This window comes from Heterocephalus glaber, unplaced genomic scaffold, assembly GCF_053883595.1.
Source record: "Heterocephalus glaber isolate CG9 unplaced genomic scaffold, H.glaber_assembly_v1.0 deba00001610, whole genome shotgun sequence".
NCBI classification, from domain to species: Eukaryota; Metazoa; Chordata; class Mammalia; order Rodentia; family Bathyergidae; genus Heterocephalus; species Heterocephalus glaber.
The window spans coordinates 37113702-37128046 of record NW_028258381.1 but is presented as its reverse complement, the minus strand read 5'-3'; the positions used below and the strand labels follow the sequence as shown (position 1 = coordinate 37128046).

Below are 14345 nucleotides of genomic sequence, written 5' to 3'. Positions count from 1 at the left end.
GCCTAGAGCCCTCACACTGAGCTACATCCCCAGCCCTTTTTTATTTTTTGTTTTGAGACAGAGTCTTGATAAGTTGCTAAGTTGCTCAGGTTGGGTTTGAACTTACGATTCTCCTGCCTCAGCCTCCCAGAGTGCTGGGCTCACAGGCCTGCGCCACCATGCCTGGCCCCAGTTATGTTTTAAATGTATTGCGGAGAGGTGCCACTTACTGCACAGGTGGGCGCTGGTGCCTGCATCCAATTCCAGGCTCCCCACCACAGGCTCGAGGCCTCATGAGGGTAAAAGTCGTCCACATGCCATGAGGAGCCAAGCGGGCGCCGTGCGAGGTCGAGGCTGTGAAGACAGTGCCGCTCACATTCTGCCTGTCCACGTCACACCCGCCATTTATTTTCTATGCTCGGTGCCAGGAAGCAAGACGTACACTGTATGCTCGCTGACTCTGAAGCCTGGGATTCCACACACAGCAGTGCTGCTCGCACACAGCGGGAGGTGTGATCATCGCCGCCACCCGAGCCACCTGTGTCTGTCCGGGGTGCGAAGTCCTTCCCAGCCACATCCAGTAGGCACAGATGGTGTTGACGGTGTCAGAATTTTAGACACAGAACATATGTCCTCGAGCAGACAAGGTGCTAAATTAATTCTAAACACCCGTGGTAAGTTCCTTGCTGCAACGCTCCTTGCTGCATACACAACGCCTGTGTTCTACATTTCCCACCGAAGGCTGCTCGGAGGCTGGGAAACCGGCCTGGGCTTTGTTGTACAGTGTTGAATATTCTCCCTAATAGCCTCATCTCCACCAAGGGAAACAAAGGAGGCAGGAAAACAATGATCAAATGCTAAGCAGAGGCTGTGAGCGAGGGTAACGGGAGGGGTTCTCCCCTCCTGGGTTTTTGTTTGCTTGCTTGTTTTGGCAGTACTGGGGATTGAACCCAGGACCTTTGCGCTGAGCTACATCCCAGCGCTTTTCATTTCTTATTTTAAGAGGGGTCTCGCTAAGTTGGTAAGTTGCCCAGGATGGGTTTGTATGTATGATCCTCCTGCCCCAGCTTCCCAGAGTGCGGGGATACTGGCCTCCCTTTTGGATAGGAGGCATCTCAGGCCCCCAAAGGGTGCTTTTCTGTGCCTTCTGAGAAGAGCATCTCACCTTGGTTCCTTCGTCCTCTTCTCTGGGAGGGGCTGCAGCCCGCTGACGCCTGGAGTCAGGGCTCCCAACTGAGGCCCTCCTCTCTCCACCACAGGAGACCCCACAGGAACCCCCGGCTCCCCTCTATAAGCTTGAGGTCACCAGGCTTGGGCCCAAACCGGCATCCCAGCCTGAGGATGCTGAAAGGAGATGGGAAGCCCTAGGTGTGTGCTTAGGGGAGGGAAAAGGAAAAGGTCTTGCAAGGCAAGAGCCGGGCCCAGCCGAGGTGGGAGAGTTGAGGCCTTTCCTTCCTCTCCCCACCTCCTGTTCCAGCCTGTAGATCTCCCACTCACTTCTTCCAAGATAGGACTGCTGAGGACCAGAGCTGATCCACATAGACAGTTTATGAGTATTAGGGAAAGGTACCCTTATGGGTAGGACACAGCTCAACGAATGCTCAGCTGAGCAAGTGGGTAATGCTGTCTGCAAAAGAAGTCTCTCCTTCCTCTGAGAAGATGCAGCTTTATGCATAAGCACAGAACTCAGTGAATGGAGGATGAGCTGGATTTCAGCTCCTAAAGTTCCCTTGTACAGTGCACAATATGCACAACAGTCCAAGGCAGCCCACGGAACATGTTATCTTCCCCTTAGTCTAAAATAGACACTTCCTTCTCCCTAACTGGCTTTGGTGATGGGTTAGAATCTCCATAAAATGGCAGCAGTCATATCTCTCAGTTTACATGATTTAACAATGCCACTCCTCTGGTGTGGTGGGGTCCACATTCCATCTCCTTGAGTCTGGGTGGGCAGGTGACTGGCAGAAGTTACAGTTATGATTTCTGGAGCTCTGGCTTCCCTTTGGTTCTCTGGGGTGCTTATTCCTGGACCCCAGAGTCTATGCTGTAAGGAAACCCAGCCCACCTGTGCTTGGGGATCCCTGGTGAAGGCCACATGTGACTGTGCCAGCCCTCCAAGGAGCCAGCCAACCCAGAAACCCTGCCAGATTATGTGGGTGAAAATAGCATCCTTCTGGTTCACCCAGCCGGGTCCCAGGCCATGTGGAGCAGAGATAAGCCCACCTGCCTGGCTTTCTCCGAGTTCCTGACTCACAAATCCATGAACTGTTCTTTTATGACACTAAGTTTGGAGGGACTTGAGGAGGGGGCTTGAAACAAGGTCTTGCTGTATAGCCCAGGCTGGCCTTGAACTTGTGGTGATCCTCCTGCCTCAGCCTCCCAAGTGCTGGGATTACAGGTATGTGCCACCACGCCCAGCTGGAGGGATTTGTTTAATCACACAGCAACAGCTACTGGAATAGTATCAAAAACTCAGCTCATTCTTCCCCCTCCGCAAGTCCTGGGTGCCTAGACTGGGTCAAAATATCCCTTTCCCGAGCCCAGCATGGTGGTGTAGGCCTGTAATCCCAGAAATCTGGGAGACTGAGGCAGGAGGATTGAAGTTCAAACCCAGCCAGGACAACATAACAAGACCCTGTCTCAAAACTGAAAAAATGCAAAAGGCTGGGGATGTAGCTCAATACGAAGATCCTGGGTTAAATTCCTAGGACTGATAAAAAAATACCCTTGTCCTGTGGCCTCCCCAACCCGCTCAACCCCACAGCTTGGTCTTAGCCTTTCCCTGGCACATTCTCTCCCCAGTCTCTGCTTCTACACCAAGGAGTAGCTACTATCACCCCGGTTTACAGATGAGGATATTGGACCCCCGAGCTTCTGGCTGGGAGCATGGGGCCTCGGCTAGACCAGAGGAGGAGGCTGGGTGGCAGAGCTGAGGGCTCCTCCCATTAGCAGCCCTCTGGTGTCTGAGGCTCCCTGAGCTGTCAGGTGCTGAGAGAGAAAGGAGCGGTTTACACAGAGCAGCAGGGCCTCCACAGATGAGCAGCAGAGCCCGAAAACAGCCACCAGCCATGCGGCCAGCTGCGAAGGGTCTGGAGCCCTGGAGTCTCCCCAGCAGCTGGGCCAGCTGAGGCAAGCTCTGCGGTGACCCCAGACAGGAACAAGCGGGAGGAGACTGGTGACTGGCATTGCACAGGTGTGACGGCCTTGGGGCCTTCGAGACAGTGTTCTGGGACCACAGGAAAGAGCTTGGACAGCGTCAGCTTCCTGGAGCTCCTGGAGCCTCAGAGGCGTGACTGTGTCTGAGACATCTGGGGACCTGGGGCAGAACAAAGAAGCTCAGTTGCCCCTCACATGTCCCCTTAGGGTACAACAATGTGAGTGCGCTCCATGGATTTTGAGCATCATGAGCAGCACACAACATGGTGACACACTGTAGAAAATAATTTCAAGCCACATGTGGTGGTACATCCCTGTCATCTGAGCTACTCAGGAGGCTGAGGCAGGAGGATTGCAAGTTCAAGCCCACCCTGTGCAATTTAGTGACTCAGTGAGACTTGGTCTCAAAATAAAAAATAAGAGAAAGAAAGAAAAAAAAAAGAAATAAGAGAAAGGGTTGGGGTTGGCTCAGAGCTTCCTGGGTTCAATCTCCACTAATAAAAAGTAAATTTAAAAAAAGAAGAATTCTAACAGAACACAGAGTAAAAAGTTAAAGTTCTGCTCTATTCCTATCCACTTTCCTTTACAGGGCACCCAGTACTGAAAGTTGAGGGGCAGGAGATTTAGCTCAGTGGTTCCGCAGCCTGCCACGTAAGTGCAAAGACCCGAGTTCGATCCCCTGGTACTAAAAAAAAAGAAAGTTGATTCTGCACTCTGTGCCTTATGCCTGTTCCCTATGGCTTTGCATGAGTATTACACACATGTGTATGTGGGTGTTTAGTCTGTGTGATATATTTCCACCTGTGACTTGTTATCCACTGAACCTTTGTCTTAGAGGTTCCTCTGTATTTGTAGCTTTGCATAGCTACAAAGGTCTTTTTTTTTTTTTTTTCAGTGCTGAGGATTGAACTCAGGACCTTGTGCTTTCAAGGCATGGCACCACTGAGCTAAATCCCCGGCCAAAGCTCATTCTTGTTTTACTACTGTATAGTTTTCCATGCTGTGACTACATCATGGTTTATCTAACCAAGTTTTTCCTAGGAATAATTTTGATGAGTTCCAGCTTTTTTTTTTTTTTTTTTTTTTTTTTTTGGTACTGGGGATAAACTCCGGTCCTTGTGCTTACAAGGCAGGTGGTGGAACCACTGAGCTAAATCCCTGGCCCTAGTTCCAGTTTTTTTTTCCTGTTAACATTGCTCCAAATCAACATTTTCTTGAAGGAAGCTACCCACCTCCATCCCAGGCTCCTAGGGCAGAGAAGCTGAGCCAGTCCCAGCACCCGGAAGGAAGCTCCCCCACTGCCATCCCAAGCTCCTAGGGCAAAGAAGGTAAGCCGCGTGGGTGCCAGAAGCACACACCCCCTCGTGAAAATGAGAAGACACATAAACAAGCCTCAAAAACAGACTTCCAGATCACCTACAGCAACCCCAAAGGGAAATGAGATGGAACACTCTGATACCCAACCACCTGGACTCTCTGAACTGGCAACAAAAGAGGATCTGGGAAAAATGAAAAAAGAAATAATTACTCAGGTAACACCAAAGATTTTGCTCATGGTGCAAGACATGATTAATAAATCTAGAGAGGACACAGATAAAAAAATAGAGGATCTGAGGAATATGATGGAATCCCAACATAGGAAACAAATGGAATCCATAAAACAGATACAAACAGATTTCCAAGAGATTAAAAACTCCATCAAAAGTCTGCACAGCAGAATGAACCAATGTGAGGATAGAATTTCAGATATAGAAGATAAGATTGCAATTAGTGACCAGGAAAAGAAAAATTGCTTCAAAATTGTAAGGGAACATGAGAAATCAATCCAGCAGCTGCTAGATGATGCAAAGAAGAATAACATAAGACTGATTGGAGTCAATGAAGAAAGAGGAGAGAGTGCAGATGACATAAAAAAACTCTTCACAGAAGTGATGGCAGAAAACTTCCCAAGGAGGGGGAAAGAACTTGACATACAGATAAGTGAGGCATATAGGACTCTGGCTAGCCTTAATCAAAAAAAATCTACACATAGGCATATAATAGTTAGGATTCCAGAAATCCAACAGAAGAATAAAATTCTACAAGCAGTGAGAGAAAAGAAACAAATCACATACAAAAGAAAGCCCATCAGAACCACAGAAGACTTCTCAATGCAAACCCTCAAGGCAAGAAGAGCTTGGAGTGATGTATTTCAAGCCCTAAAGGAAAACAGCCTCCAACTCAGATTGGTGTACCCTGCAAAACGATCTTTCAAAATTGATGGAGAAATAAGATACTTTGATGATAAAGAGCACCTCAGGAACTTCATGAATACCAAATCGGCACTCCAAAAAATTTTAGACAATACCCTAGGAAAAGACAATGAGGATCACAACCTCAGGAAGCCCAGCAGAATGAATCCATTGGGCGTGACAAATTAAATGCAAAGGGGGAGAATCCAACAAAAAGAAAAAGTCATGACAAGGCTTTTAAAACTTTTGACTTCATCTCCCTAATGAGTGTATAATTCAATCTTGTTATTGTACTGATTAGTATTTTTCTGATTCTAGAGTTGCACACCATTCCTTGTGCTATACTGGCTATTTATCATCTTCTTATGTCTACATTTTAATTGGGTTGTCTATTAATGAGCTCTAAGAATTCTTTATATATTCTGCTCATAGGTTATATGCATTGTAAATATGGTCTGTTTAAGGACTACTTTTCATTTTAATGATGTCATTTAAAGTTCTAAATTTTGATGAAATCTCACTTACCAATTTTTTTCTTTTATACATCATGTCTTTTGTATCCTAGGTAGTTCTTGCCTACCCTGAATTCATAAATATTTTCCCTTATAATTTCTTCTTAAAGTTTTATACTTTTAGACTTTCTTATTTAGGTTCATAGATCCCTTCAAGTTATTTTCATGTATGGACAAAAAGGGTTGAGGTTAATTTTTTATATATGGATACCAGGTGTTCTAGTGCAGTTTGCTGAAGACTCTATCTCTTCCTCGGCTCTTGAATTGAGTTTATAGTCTATAAAATGCTAATGTTAAATAATCTTTCAAAACTCAGTGGACCATATATGTGTGGTTCTATTTCTAGATTCTCTGTTTTATTTAAATGATCTGTATGTCTTTCCTTACACCAACACTGCCTTGATTACTATAGCTTTAGAAGAAGTCTTTAAATTGGGTGCTAAACGTCTTCCACCACTGTTTTTGTTTTTGGCTTTTCTGGGTCCTTTGTACTCCTACATAACTTTTAAATTTCAATATCCAGTTCTTCATTCATAGCAAGTATACACAGACCTGAATTTTTATATATACCTTGTGTTTTCTAATCCTGCTAAATTCAAGTACAAGTTCTAGAGGCTCCTAGAGATTTCTTAGTATTTTCTCTGTAGATGATCATTTCATCTACATATAAAGATTTTGCTTCTACCTTGCCAATCCTATCCTAGTTGTGTCATTTTATTGCCAGACTATTTTGGTGGGGACTAGGTTTCAAAATTTAATGGACAGATAAAGAGTAAGCATATCTGCCCTTGTTCCCCACCTTAAGGAGAAAGCATTGTATCTTCTCCATTCATACAAGGCGTTCTCGCTGGAAGTATGGAGTACATGTCTTTAATGTGTTGAGAAGGTTCTGTTCTACTTCTAGTCTCCTGATAGCTTTTACCATGAACAGCTGTAGAATTTAGTCCAATACTTTTTCTCCAACTAGTGAGAGGATCATATGGCTTTTTCCTTTCCTCTGTTACAATGATGACTTTTGGGGATGGATCTTCCAATGCTGAACCAACACTGCCATCCTTATAGCAAAACCACTTTCTGCATCCTGCCAGATCTGACTTCTAATTGTTTCTTTTGTTAAACAAATTTCTATCTATGTTCATACTTTTTTCTTCTATTATCTTCATCCAGTTTTAGGATTAGCACAATGTTGAGTTCCTAAAATGAGGGGAGAAATGTTCCTTCTTTTTTCTGCTTTAATTGTTTGATATAATTTATCAGTTAAAATGTTTATGAGCCTGCTGTTGTCATATAGGTAGGTTTTCAAGCTAGGAATATACTTTCTTTAATAGGTGCTATTCAAATTTTATATTTCCTCCAGAGTTAGTTTCATTAATTTGTCTTCTAAATTACTTCTTAGAAGTTGTCAAATTTATTTCAGAAAAGATATTTGTAATGTACTTTCTATATCCTTTTAAATTCTGTAAAATCTGTGGTAAAGTCTCCTAGATCTTAATATTATAATTTTAAAAATATATAACTGATATTGTGTAACAGGAAGAAAAGGTCTAAAAGAGCAGGGGAATTGGGAGGGGTAGGGGAAGGGAAAAAAGAGAAAGGAAAATATATGAGAAGAGGAAAAAAATGGAAACAAGGTCTTTGCAAATAGAGAAAGGTGGAGGGGTGAAGGGAGGGCAGGGAAAGGGGAAAAAAATAAGAACCAAGAGACTCATGTAATGGTACAAGATCCCAATGATGAATGTAACTGTATTGTATACCTAAAATGTACCAATAAAGTTAATGGGGAAAAAACCCACATTTTCTTTTCCTTACTCCTTTGAATATAGGCACAGGTGTTTCTACAAGGCAGGTTGAATTGGCATCGTCTGACTAAGGACATGTGCATTAAAATTTTTGTACATACTGTCAAGTTGCCCTCCTCAAATTCTGTTCTAGTGAACACTCTTCCAACTGTGGACAAGAGTCCACTGCCTCCCCCAAATGACACGTTATCAATCTTTTTCCTCTTACCAATTGTCATATGATCAACTGATAAAAACAAAAGGGTTATTGTGGCTCAGAATTCTGGAGGGTTCAGTCCATAGTCAGCTGGCCATGTTGCTTTGGGGCCTGTGGAGAGACAGTACATCATGGTGGGATCGTGAGGTTGAGCAAAACTGCTCACCTTGTGAGCAGGAAGCAAAAAGAGTGACGAAGGGACTAGGAGAGTCCCATGATATCCTTCAAGGACACCCCAATGGCCTTCTCATTGGGCCCCAACTCGCAAGGATTCTACCCCTTCGCAACAGCACCTCAGGCTGGGGACCAAATCTTCCCCACACGAGCCTTGGGAACACTCCAGACATAGACGGCAGCACCAATCCAACGGGCACAAGTTTTGTCACTGTTACTGCAATTTGCATTTCCCTATTTAACTACTCGGTAATTAACATTTTCATATGCTTATTGGCCAATCACATTTCACCTATAAAAATGCCTAATCATATCTTTATTAATTAGGATACTTCAGGGAGCAAGAAACTGATAACCATGATTCAACTGGCTTCAACAATAAATAATTTATCTTCTTATATTAAAGGAATTATGAAAGGGAGTATGTAAAATGATTCAGCCTCTGTGGAAAATGCTACAGTGAATCCCTAGAAATTAAAAAAGAGAATTACCAGGCAGGAGTGGGGCAGACCATTCCAAGCTAGGTTTATGTTAGCTACCCCTTGGTATGGGTCAGTAGAGGTGTGGACTATCCAACCAACCTGATCCTGGACAAGGCAATGGCCAGGGAGGACAGATAAGCCTGGAGGACCAGTGGATCCAGAGAGAAAGTGTTGGCCTGGTCAGCAGCTTCAGGGACTCCAGGGCTACCCTCCCAAAGTCCAGCAGTCTGCTTGAACCCCCACCCTGCAGCCTACATGTAGCAGTGACCAGAGGCATAATTTTTTTCCCCATCTACCAGCGTGAGTAGCAAGGACACACTTCAGCTTAGACAGCTACCACAGTCTGGGGTGAATGGACAGGGACCTCTGGCTCAGGGAGGGCACCTAACAAACCTGTAGGCCTAAAAGCTAGGTGGAAAAAATCGTAACTGGCTGGATTCCAAGACTGTACATCCTGAGAAGAAATTACTCATTTAAAACTTCAGAGGAAGTTTTTGGACTCAATTTTTTTTTTTTTTTTTGGTACCGGGGATCAAACTCGAGACCTTGCACTTGCAAGGCAGGTGCTGGAACCACTGAGCTAAATCCCCGGCCCTGGACTCAATTTTTAAAATGGAAAAAATTTAGTATTTCTTACTTTCCTTCATCAAGCTTTGGAGATTTGGGGCTCTTTCCTCCCGTTTTCTTTTCCTTTCTCCCCCCCACCCCCCATTCTCTTTTTCTTCCTTATCTTTCATTTCCTGTATTTTGCTTTCTGGGTTGTTTTTTTTTTGCTTCTTTTTCTTGTTTGTTCTTTCCTGAAACTGTTTTCTAATAACATTAATTCCATTTTACTCCTCAATAGGACCTCCATCTTCCTTTTGTCTCCTCTTCATCTTCCATTGGTTAATATTTCAAAATTTACTTTTTTCATTCTCTGGTTCCCCAGTCCTCGCCTTTATTTGTATAGCTATGAAGTTTTATGAATCTTCAGATCCTTAATTAAATCTATGCTATTACTGTTGGATACTGTTCTATTATTAATAGAGGTAAAATTGTTTTATTAAGTAGATATTTACTGTGGGACTATATTTGGTTACTCTTAGGTATATACTATAATTATAAATTGCTTTTCTAGGTTAATGGTGGTACCTGATTAGTTCTTAGGGTATGTCAATATCCAGTTGATCTCTGACACCATTATTATTGCTTATTTTATTACCATAGACATGATGACATCGTTGTTGCTATTAATTGACTTTCTTGGAATGCCAATATCTGCACTGATTTGGGGTCATTAACAATAATGCAGCCCATTCTGAGAGAGCTGAGTACTGGACCAAATCATTGCAACTTCCCCTCCCAAATAAATTGAAGGTGCTTGGATTCTGGAACAGAGGCAAAGGCCAATAGCCACACTCAGGGGGCATTGCTGAAAAGTAGACATTAACTAGAGAGTCTCCATACTAGCAACAAAGCTTTCCACTGTAATCAACCTCCAAGGTTCAGCACAAAACACAAACAAGCAAACAAAAAATAGAAATGTGAAAAGACAAGACAACAAAATGCCTCCAAAAACTCTTAAATCCCCCAAAGCTACTCCATAAAGCATTAAAGGAGAGGGGAAAAAAGCCGCAGAGCTAAATTATTTGAAAGATCACAAAAAAGATTAAGAAAACAGGTCAGTAAGAGCTTAGCAAGATCACAGAAGTATAACTAAACAGATAATAGGCCTAATAAATAAAGTGATCAGTGAGTCAACAGAGGACACTAATAAAAAGCTAGCTGAGCTAAACAGAATAATACAAAATATGAATGACCAGCACAGAAAAGAATTAGAGTCCATAAAAGGGCTCCAAATAGAAATTCAAGAGATTAAAATTTCTATCAAAGGTTGGGCGGTGGAAGTGATCAATGAACAGAGGGTCAGAAGTAGAAGGCACAACTGTTGTTAGTGACCCATTAACGAGAGAGAACATAAAAACGAGAGAACACGGGAAATGGATGCTGCTGCTAGATGACGCAATGAAGACTCATCTAAGATTAATTGGAATTAATGAAAAGGCAGAAGACAACACAAATGTCATTAAAAAAAACTTGTTTACTGAAATAATGGCAGAAAACTTTCCAGTTTAGGGAGTTTAACATACAGATAATTGAGGCCTATAGAACCCCAGATAGCCATGATCAGAAAAGAACCACTCCATGACACATCATAGTCAAAATCCCAGAAGTCCAACACAAGAATAGAATCTTAAAAGCTGTTAGAAGAAAAGCAATGAATCACTTATATAGGCAAATCCATTGGGATTACAGCAGACTTCTCAATATAATAAACAAAATAGACAAACTTTACACAATCTTACCAAAAACGGAAAGAAAAGGCACAAATCAATGACCTTAGTAATGAAAAGGCTGAAATCACAATGGGAACTGCTGAAATTCAGAAGATTATTAGCAACCACTTCACAAACCTGTATCCCAGTAAATTGGAGAATTCAGAAAAAAATGTGTAGATTCTAGAGAAAACAATCCTAAAATTCATATGGAACCAGAAGAGGCAAAGAATAGCAAAAGCAACAAGACTAAAATGGGGGGCATCGCAATCCCAGATCTGAAGTCAACTTACAAAGCTATAGTGATAAAAACAGCATGGTACTGACACTAAAATAGACATATGGATCAGTGGAGTATAATAGAGGATGCAGAAACAACCCCAAGCATATTCAACTATTTGATCTTGGACCAGAGGCCAAAAATACACACTAGAGAAAAACAGACTTTTTAATGAACTGTGCTGAGAAAACTGGCTATCCACATACAGAAGATTGAATCTAGATGCATATCTCTCACCTATGTACTAAACTAAAATCAAAATGGATTAAAGATCTAACTGCTAAAACAGAAAGATTCTGCGGGAAGATAACATAGGTATAACTCTTGAAGTCACAGGCATAGGCAAAGACTTTCTAAACAGAACTCCAGTTGCTCAGGAAAGAGTGCTAAGAATCAACAAATGGAATCATTTCAAATTATAAAGCTCTGTACAACAAAACAAACAACAGAGGGAAGACACAACCTACAGAATGGAAAAAGTTGTGTTTTTTTTGCCAACTCTTCCTCAGACAGACGACTAATATCTAGACTATATAAAGAACTAAAAAAATTTGACCGCCAAAACAAAAGGCCCAATCAAAAAATGAGCAACTGAAATGAACACACTTCTCAGAAGTACAAATGGCCAGGCAACTTGCACAGGGCCCAGGTAAGCAAGAGGGGCGCCATTTACTAGGGGCTCCAGCTGCATACCCAGGACCCTCTTACCAACACCCCGGTGTCTCTGGACATGGAGCCCTCTCCACCTCTGGCAGCCACCTGGAGCGCACGGTCACAGCTCAGAAGTGTGCTGTCATTGCCCTGGTCCAGGTACTTCTCCCTGTGCCTTGAGGGGGCAATGCCCCTACGAAATTAGAGCTACCATTAACCCATTTTATGGATGGGAAAATTGAGCCACAGAGAGTGACCACCAAGCAATGCTACCGTTTTCTCCCTAAGCTCCAAGCCTCTCCTCTTTGTTGAGGTCAGAAGCCTTTTGTCCACACCCAGGAGGTCTCTGAAGTCCTGGTTCCTCTGCATCTGGGGAGTCGTCTTCCTCACTTGGGGCTGGAGCACTGGTTTTCTGAAGTGAAGACTGTGACAACCAAGCCAGAACAGGGAGATCATGAGAGGGGTCTGCAAATGGAGAAGGAAGGTCATGCTGTCCTGGGGAGAGAGGTGCACTCAGGGGAGAGAGGTGGGATGCACGTAGGACCCCCTAAGAGGGTGCTGTGGATTGAGTATATGTGTCCCTCCAGAGTTCATGGGGCCTAATTCCCAGTGTGGCAGTGGTAAGCAGTGGGGCTTTGGGGGGTGACTGAGTCAGGAGGTCTCTACTCTCATGAATGGATTAATGAGAGAGACTTTGGAGAACTGCTCAGCCCTCCTGTCCTTTCTGTCACATGAAGACACAGTGTTATAGTTTAATCTAGAATGTCCCACAAAAGACTTGTGTTCAGAGGTGGGAGTTTCAAATGGTGATTGGATCATGGGGCACCATACTCATAAGTGGATCTATCCACTGATGAATTCATAGCTGAATATACAGTTAGGAGTCGGAAAAGGTAGGTCACTGGAGGTGTGGCTTTGGTGGGTACATCTCCCTTCTTGGCTCCTCCTTTCTCTCTCTGCTTCTACGTGAACCAGTTGTCCTCTGCCAAACCCTTCTTCATGAGGTAGCTACTTGCGGCCAGCTGACCATGGACTGAATCCCTTAACTGTGAACCAAACTAAACCTTTTAAGCTGTGGGCTTGGGGTATTTTGTCCCAGTGGCTGGAAAGTGACTGAGACACATAGTGTTTGTCTTCTCTGGAGAACACAACAGCCAGGCATCATCTTAGAAGCAGGATGGAGCTTTCACCAGACACTTCTTATGCCAGTGCCTTGATCTTGGACTCCCCAGGCTCCAGACTGTGAAAACCTGGTCTTTCGTTCTTATTTATTTATTTAGACTACAACAGACATTTATTTAAAGTGTTATATCTACAGACTAAATAATTCTTGAATTGTGTATTTCAGGCTTGACCAAGTTCATAGAAGTATTTTGAGGACAGTTGCATCCATAGAGTTCAACTATGTGATTACTTCTTTGCTTGTTCTTCTCTTTCTTTTCTTTCCCAAATAACCTCTTTGAGATACAGTTTGAGGTAGAATTTATGCTCCTTATATTTTGTCCACTGCTCTTTGAGCAAGATCAGAGTCCTCACAGTCAGGTCCAGTGCTCTGTTAATGTGAAACATCCTGTCATTATAAAGGTTCTCAAGAAGGCTTCTTATGGCTCCTATTGGATCTTCATCCTCATATGTTGTATCACCTTGCATTAACTCCATCTTTTTGAATCCTGCAGCATTGTAATTCCATTCTCAAATTCCATCCAGCCACATGCCTGCCTGCCATCTTGACCCAAGAGTGAAGTGACGTCTTCTGGATCTCGATCTATTATTTACAAACCATAAACTCCAGGGAATTTGGTTGCAGTCACACAAATGGGAATATAGACAGGCTCTGAAGTGGGGAGTGCAGGGTTCAGGCCTAGAGATGGGGCCCCTGCCACTGTTGGGGAGCAGTGAACACTTTAAATAGAAGTGTGACTCTGATGCTGGTCTAGGATGCTGCTATGCCAAGACCTCTTCTTAAATCTGTTCGTCAGCACACAATATGTCAACATTGCACCTTAACTTTTGCTCACAAGGTACACTACTCAGTTTTCCTGTTGCTGGACACAGTACCCAACATCTGCAACTTAAAGGAGGAGGGGTTTAATTTGGCCTGTAGTTTCAGGAGGTTCAGTCCATGGCAGCTGGCTGCAAGACAGAAACATCATGGCAGAATGGCACAGTGGAGCAAAGCTGCTTAGCTCATGGCAGTGTCCATGACCTCTACAACCCACCCAGACACCCAGCGCTGTGTTCCACCAGCCCCTAGGTGGGTCCCAAAGCCAATCAAGTTGACATTCTATCCTAACTGGCTCGGAAGCACCAGGCTGGGGAGAAAGGGCCCTACCTGCTTCCATTTGGGTTTGCAGCAGGACATTGCAAACAACCTCAGGGTTACCTGCAGAACAGAAGCACATGTGCACCAAACAGGGTTGTGCATCTCTCTGCAGGAAGAAGCGAAGGCTTCCATCTGCCTCTCAAAGGCATCTCCAAGGGTAGAATCATTGTTACTAGTAAATGGCCATTTCCAAGATGGGCAAAGGTCAGAATGAGGCTCTTAAATCCAGAGATCCCAGAACTGCAGG

The 14345-nt window shown here is 43.6% G+C and overlaps 1 pseudogene; it reads right to left on the bottom strand.

Annotated features, from left to right (window-relative positions):
• Positions 1-13185: 13185 nt before the first annotated feature.
• On the bottom strand, positions 13186-13488 carry LOC101700490 (cytochrome b-c1 complex subunit 7 pseudogene; annotated as a pseudogene).
• Between the last annotated feature and the right edge of the window lie 857 nt (positions 13489-14345).